Below are 8,560 nucleotides of genomic sequence, written 5' to 3'. Positions count from 1 at the left end.
GAGCTTGTGTAGGATTTACATGCTACCAGGCCAGTCACAGTCAAAAAAAATGGCTACCTTCCAAGAGGTTATCACTGAGCTGAGGATTTTAGCAATGTTATTTGAAAACAGTGCTGTAATTCCTTACTTTGTCTTGTGGATCTACAGATAGAATGTCTGTTCAGTTTGCTGGACACAAATGTTCAGCTGTCTGTTATCCATGAATATACTCAGCAGAAACTACTGTACAGCTGTGTATCTGGAGTGCGCATTAAGAGCAAATTAAGTCTCCGATCTCATTTCCAACCAACTGAAAACTGAAATAATCAATCAATCAATCTCTTTATTTAGACACAATTATGGTCCATTAACAGACAAAAAACAACAACAATAATAAAAAGAGAAAAATATAAAAAAAAAAAAAAAAAATAGAGAGTAAAGATGATTACACCATGTTCTCTATCTATCCATATATATATATATATATATATATATATATATATATATATATATATATATATATATATATATATATATATATATATATATATATATATTTATAAAATCAATCACTGACATAAACTAAAGCGCCAATGATTCCACAAACTAGAGAAGAATCTCACTGAGCTTTGAACAGGATTGGTCAGAGTCTGAATGATGCTGTTTGCAGAGTCTATTAATCTACACATACATCTGTGCATAATGTTTCGAAGCATAGCATAAGAATATTTAACTTTTATTATAAAGTGAAATAACTGTTACCTTATTGTTCAGTTAGTGTGTCATGGACATAACAGTTGTTCTACTCTTATGCCATGATAACATTTGCCTAAATTAAGGATAATAACATATGTTTATACATAAACAGCTTTGTGTAATTTCACAGAATTCTATGAAAATATGATGTGCAGATTGTTGCACATCTCCATATGTTCTTTACCGTAGTGCTGCACTGCAATTAATTTGGAGAAGTGGTGGAGCTGGTAGTGTAAACATGGTTGGATATTAGGGTGGCCAGATGTCCGGCTTTAGGGCGGACAGTCCGGATTTTCATTGCACTGTCTGGCGTCCGGCGCTGCACCCAGCCGGACGTGTATTTGTCCTCCTTTACCCCCAGATTCCACATACTCCGTCAGCGCTCCGCCCCGCTCACGTACGGAGTACTTGTCTGTCATGTAAATCAATGAGAGCTGTTCCACATCCTCCGCTCGTCACCGCCCACGTACGTCTTCTCCGTCCTTCACCGTCAAAATACGGAGCTGAGCTATTTTTTGCTCCCCTCCGGTCCGTCCAGATCAAGACTCGCTATTGCAATCGCACCAAACAGAAAAAAGAATGTAGAGAAGACCCGGTTTGTCAAATTAAATTATAGTAAAAACAGATCGGTACCTAGAAATTAGAGCATAGTTTGTATATATTCCCAAAAACTAAGAGCAATTAATTAAATAATCGGATGCAGACTATTGGTGCTTCAACAGAACAGGAAGAAGTTGTGAAATTCGAGAGTGAATCTCACAACTTTAAAAGAAAATTCTTATTGCAGGAATGGATGAAGAGATGATGAGTTTGGAAGCAGAGAACAAACAGAGTTCATACAAACTATGTATGATCCTAGTTATCCCTGTTACAAAAATCCACAACAGAAAGAAAATATTTGGGCAGAAACTGAACATCTGCTGGATGATGATGGGGATTTTTTTAATATGTCAGATTAAATTAAGCGTTCACAGGTTTTATACAGGAATGAGGAACTCTAATTTAATGCTCTTTTAATGCTATTAGAAATAATTTTAATGCCATCAACAAGTATCATGTACACAAGTTATTAGTTTACATGAAATAAGGAGCTGTAAGCACAGTTCCATGACTCAAGTTTATATATATATATATATATATATATATATATAAATATATATATATATATATATATATATATATATATATATATTAGTGCTGTCAATCTATTAAATTTTTTACTCGCGATTAATCGCATCAATGCCTGAGTTAACTCGCGATTAATCGCATTTTAATCGCACATTTTTTTCCTGATTGAAAATCATTTAAATACTCTCGATGACATACAAAAAAATACATACAGGCTAGGTTTGTGCCAATGTTCTTTTTTTAAAATGAAAACAGGTCACAGACACTGATTTATGCCATAGAAACATATGGCAAGAAGATGGGGAGGCATGTAGCAAAAAATAACAAATATGTAGCCAAAAAAAAGGCCCTGAAAACAGGCTGATGTAAAAGACAGTCTTTACAGTTAATACAGTCTTTTGAACAAAGACAAGCATTTTACCCTACTGCTATAAAATTTAGTAGAGTTAACATTAGATGTTAATTAACCAAGGTAATAATGAACAATTTTCAATCAATACATCAAAATCAATAGACCGACATCACTAGATGAAGGTACTCTATGCTCTAGAAAGTTACTTTTCAGCCTCTTAACAAAAATGAGAACACACACACACCCACTCACCCACACACAGACACACCCACCCACACACACACACACACACACACACGATACCGACCTGTTGCGTACACAGACGGCAAGAGTGCCGTAGCAGATTCCATTTCACCTCAGTAATCAGTTTTCTCAGCGTATTTCAGGTTACTACTAGTTACCAGACACTCAACTTGTTTGTTGGTGGTGGGGCTTAAAGAAAAGGCACTAGCGTCACCCAGTGTATGAGCGTCTTTTTCCCTTGAGGAGCTCCGCTCTCGAAGCCTATGAGAAATGCATACACTGGGGGAAAATAGCCCCGCCTTCCCGCAGGCTGCAGCGGGATGTACTTGGAAAATTGTACCATAAAACCACATAGCGTTAATCTCACGTAAAAAAAATTATCGCCGTTAAAATGGCCTCGCGTTAACGCGTTAATAACGCGATAATTTTAACAGCACTAATATATATATATATATATATATATATATATATATATATATATATATATATATATATATATATATGGATAGATAGAGAACATGGTGTAATCATCTTTACTCTCGACAGGCTGCAGCCATGTCATGAATTCCTCTTTTCCAGCCACTTTTTGCAGTTTGCATCGTCGTATTCTCTAGCTCTTTCTCGAGCTTCTTTTCCAAACAACTGCTTTATGATCAATTGCAGGAGTTCTGCGCAAATTAATCATGTTAAAAAATGGTCACTTTTTAAACACCACAATGTATAAAATAAATACAAATGCTGGGAACCAATAATTTTTTACATTTCTTTAATATTTTGTTCTATTCAGCTACACAAGCATCCCAGCAAGCATTTTAGTAATTTATTGATATGCCGCACAATGTCCTCCTTTTTGGTGCTATAGAAATGGCCACCCTATTGGATATGTAATAAGCAAGCGTTCCAGGTCAAATATACATAAACTTCAGCATAATTTATTTAATTAAGGCAGGTTTTATCCCTCAATACATGATTGTCTTGTTAATAAGCATGTTTTAATACTGTACTAAAGACAGGTTGGAATATTAAGAGATCCAATTCAAGAAAACTATTAATTTACTTGCAGCTAAAAAAAAAGTACACATTTGGCTTAAACTTAAATTGGTTAAATATTTTGTTTTTTCTAGAAGTGTTCATTCCTGCCATAATAAAGGTTTATTCCTTTTTCTTTTAACCACTCATGTGGGCATCTGCTTTAATCTTCAGGTCCAACCAATCCAAAGCAAAATAGCTTTAGTAGACATCTGAAATTCCTGTATAAAGATAAGTTTCCTGCTTATTGTATTTTCACCTGATCTCCAAATTACACAGCAGGATCAGAAGTTGGGAAAATTAAAAAAGTGGCAAAAAAAGTTAACCACTAATGCTTGAGTACAAAACAGAAATCTCACTTAGACATACAGTAAACCTTGGATGTGTGTAACTGTGGTGCATTTTTGTGTTAAACAAGGTTGTTCTTCATTGAGTGAAGTTTGTTACGATGGGTAGAGTAGCCAGACAATTTAAATAAGTACCCAAATTAGTTCTGTAAATAACTACGATAGAAGAAACCACAGTCCAATTGAACCACTGCAAAGAAATGATAAAACAAATAAAAAATTTTTTCCTAGGAAAAGTGAACATTGAGGCGCCGTTGTTTGAATGTCGTGCTTAAACATTTGACTTTCAATCAAAGTTCAGCCAACTGTCTAAACTGTTGCTTGGTAGCTGGGTATGACATCTATTAAATCAGCTTTGTTACTCCCTTGCAATACACGTGTTGATAGTCTTAAATAGATTTTTCTGCCTTAATAGACAATTATCATTTGTCACATTTTCTTTTGTTTAAAAAAATGGTTTTCCAATGAAACAAAATGATGCAATAATAACTGTGATTAAACCACTTCTCCACACATCATGGAAAGACACTTATTTAATCACAAAAGCAAAACTGAATGCATTCAATTGAGTGGGAATCTTATTATCTTTATTTGAATGAGGAGATCACATAGGCTTCAACAAACATGTTAATAAAGGACTTATTTACAGTGGGTTTGCAGTATATAACCCCTGGGACACAATGTCTTATAAACCAAAACCAGTGTGTTTTTTTTTGTTGTTGTTGTTTGTTTATTAGGCTTGTTTTATTATGAAAACTGCAAACTGGATCCTTGGTTTTGCAACTCGCATCAATTTGCCTTGCATTCATTTACTAAGCTAAAACTGTTTCTTAATGCTATCGTACCTGCTTATTTTTCGATTTTATCCCTGGAGATGCAAGATAACCCTATTTTAGAGAGATAGTACAAAGAAAGAGAAAGGTGAATGGGACTGACAAATTCTCTAGTCTCACTCTCCCAGATAAATGTAAGTTTTACAAGTCTAAGCAGATCTTCTTTTCTATACATTCTTTATATACTAAATGACAATAAAGTTGTCTAAGTCTACGTCTATTGACCTCTTCCCTTCATCAATCCAAAAATGCTTAATGTAAATTTTGTCAGTTTCAAAGTTTAATCTCTCAGAAACTGGTCTCCGACAGCAAGTTGGAGAGGTTTTTTTATGCATTTTGCACGTTTGTTTGATAATGTCAAATAGCCATCAAAACAAGAGGAAATTCTTCTTTTTGTCATATCTTGAAGAATAATGATGCCTATCTCCAAAGCAAGATCGTGAATAATAATGACAATGCTTAAAAATTATGCAGAATACAACTTTTAAGGGTTTGAAAATGTGCAAATGATAGAGCGACTGATAAGAAAAATGAAAATAGAAAAGACAGAAAAAAAGATGATGAAATGTATAAAGATAAATTAAGGAGGTAAAGTGTGAAGGGGATCTAAGAGCATTTATCACTCTTACTCCCCTCCCTTCCCTCTTGATTTTCTTCATAAGAACTTGACAAATTTTCACACATATGCACATGAACATCCATATACCATTCTGCCCTTCATTCGTGCAGCTGCATCTTTTTTTTTTATCTGGCCTTATTCCACAGCTTATGAATTTTAATAAACTTCAATCAAAATACCTCAGCAATGTTTTTCTATCTCCCAAAGTAATAGACTTGAACCACCTGAGAGTTCTGACACAGCTCTGTATTCGAGGAGCCAGAATGAAATAGTCAAGAGAGCAGGGACGAATGATAAGGATGGATGGGATATAGATGAATTAAGAGGCAAAAGCAGAAGAAGCAACTTACTCACTGAGAGATTGTAGGTCATGGATAGGGTGTAAGGCAGGCAAAATGAGCCTAATGTATCAAAAGTGAGTGTTGAACCCAACTATTTTAGTTTTTTCTGTACCCATGTATTTGTGCATGAAAAGGTTCTGTTAACAAACTGACATTATAGTACTGACACTGTGTGCGTGCATACCAGTAATCCAGACATTTTAGTCCCACTTTGAGACAATTTAAAGAGACATTTTGTAAGTTTTTACTGAAATATATATTTTTAGAACTGCCTTTTTATTTTACCCTTTATGACTAAGGCATTGTATGATTAGCAGACTGACCCCTTAGTGGTTCAACGCCAATACATCTCTAAGCATATAGCTTATTGTCCTGAATTTACTTTGCATTGAAAGTTCTTGCATTGTTTGGCGGATGTGAAGTCAAGCGTGTTTATCTTGAATATAGCAGATTTTACTACCCTGGTATCCTGCAAAAAGTAATTTTTTCCTTTGATGATACAGGATGCAAGAGTTTTATTACCCAAATCTCCTAAAGATTGGGTATACTTCTTCAAAGGGGGCTTATTATCCATCCATCCATCCATCCATCCATCCATCATCCATCCATCCATCCATCCATCCATCCATCCATCCATCCATCCATCCATCCATCCATCCATCCATCCATCCATCCGTTTTGTTTCCTGATCAAAATGGTCACTTCCATTGGGTGTTTATTACCTTTTTCACATGTGTCTTTTCAACCTGTTTGGATATCTGTGTCAGTGAAACCTTATAAATAGTCTTTCAAGCTTCAGCTCTTAGAACATATTATCACTGCTCTTTGTGTCTTTGAAAGCTATTGTGCTTTCTAAAAAAACTTTAGCTTGATCTTTTCTTTTTGTTGAAACTGTTTCTTGCTTTTTCATAATAAAAATTTCCATATACACACACAAGGCGCTACTGCAGAGATCCAGTTCTATCCGGGCCCAAGCCAACCGTCACCGGAGGCCAGCCTAACATTTTCATCCTGACCAAAGGGTTTGGATGTCCTCTAAAAATTCCTCTGCACATGCAGTCCTGTAAATTGGCCCCCGCTACGTCGGCCCCTTTAGGGTGGTCTGTAGGGTCAACCCTGTTTCTTACAGGCTTTCGTTGCCCGATCCCTTAAGATTCATCCCACTTTTGAGGTGCCCCTGTTGCGTCCTATACTCACCTTATGCCCCTCCCCCCAAGGCCCCGCCTCCCTCCCACATCATTCCCACCGTGACTGTGGTAGACTGCAATACCTTGTTGATTGGGAGGGCTACGGCCCTGAGGAGTACTCCTGGGTCCCAGCCCGACATTTTGGACAAAATCCTTTGTAAGGACTTCCACCATGCATACCCTGACTGTCAAAGGAATGTCTGGAGACGTTCGTAGAAGGGGCGGTCCTGTTTGGTGCCACTGTTGGACTGCATATCTTGCTTTTTTTTTCTTCTCTGGTTTGTAGTTTGTGTTTTCCTCTTCTGCCACCTGTTATCAATTTTGCAATTAGTCAGTGTATTTAAGCTCTTGTTTTTTTTTTTTTTTTTTTGTTAGTCTTTGTCTAGCATCCATGTTTCTGGTGAGCTACTCTGAATTCTTTTTTATGTTGAAATTTTGCATTCTGGGACTTAATTGCTTCATGCTTTTGGACTACTTATGTTTAGGAGAACTTTTTGTCTTACCCTCCTTTTGGATCCTTTGAACTTTTTTTTTTCCTTTTGAAATGCCCCAGGAATGAATTCTGTGAATGAATTCTGTTTTTTCGTGAGGAAAAACAAAACCTCATCGACAAGAAATTAGCTCAGTGTTTACCACTCCAACCTGCCAAGCTGATGACCTGGGCTGTTCCTCACAAAAGGAAGATTGGATATAGGTCTATAATTGACCAAGTCATCTGGGTCAAGAGACAGTTTCTTAAGCAAAAGTTTAATAACAGCAAACTTAAAAGTCTTTGGTGCATTTCACTGTAACAGGGATAGATTAATCACATCTAAAATAAAGGAGGAAGAAATAAGGAGTACTTCCTTAAATAACCGGATTGAAACTGGATCTAACATACCAGTTGAAGGCTTAGATGAAGATGACAATAGTTTTGCTAATTCTGAAAGTTTATCTGGATCAAAGCAATCTAAACCCGGTTCAGATTCCACAGCCACCCCAGATGCTGCCCCACCCTCCAGAGACAAACTAACCGTAGACAAAGGAGTTCCTATGATCTTATTTTTAATAAGATCAATCTTATTTATAAAGAATCCCATAAAATCATTACTGCTAAGAGCAGGTGGAAGGGATGGTGAAATTATCACAGACCGGTTTATACTGATTGTTGCTGGGTTTCTTAGTACCTCTAATTAAACTCCTCACAGATAAATGGTAATGCTTGGCAATGCAAACAGTCTCAATAACAACACAAATAATGAAACAAAATGCATCATTTTTAGTTATTTAGAGTGTTGCTATGTTCGTTAGGCTCTGATACCTTAGTCAAACATAAGAATGCACACAAGTAAATTACATTATTTCCCCTGCTAATTCAGAAAAAACTGTTCCTCTTACACTGTGGTAGAAAATGTTTCTATTGCCATAACACCCTTCCAGATGTTTTGCTGCTAGATGAAATACGTATATCTTGGCGAAATAGGCTCAGATATTGGTATTGTTCTTTTAGTCATTTAGTTTTTTGCTCACCCCCCCTCAGTTTTGTTCCCAACATGCCTCATCCTTAAATGACAGAAAGTGATTAACTTGACAAGACGTTTGCTAGAACACTAACAAAAAATTGCTGCTTTCTTTCTGTCATCAACCAGTCCTGGCTGTGTTTAGTCTTACTAGTGTGTTTCTTCCACACAGCTCAAGACACATACATTTATATCATATCACAGTGAAAACACAAGTGATTCATTAGGGTACAGTTTTATGGGCTAA

The sequence above is a fragment of the Cyprinodon tularosa genome, unplaced genomic scaffold, assembly GCF_016077235.1.
Source record: "Cyprinodon tularosa strain WSP-4 unplaced genomic scaffold, ASM1607723v1 ctg899, whole genome shotgun sequence".
NCBI lineage: Eukaryota > Metazoa > Chordata > Actinopteri > Cyprinodontiformes > Cyprinodontidae > Cyprinodon > Cyprinodon tularosa.
Note: the sequence above shows the minus strand (reverse complement) of the source record.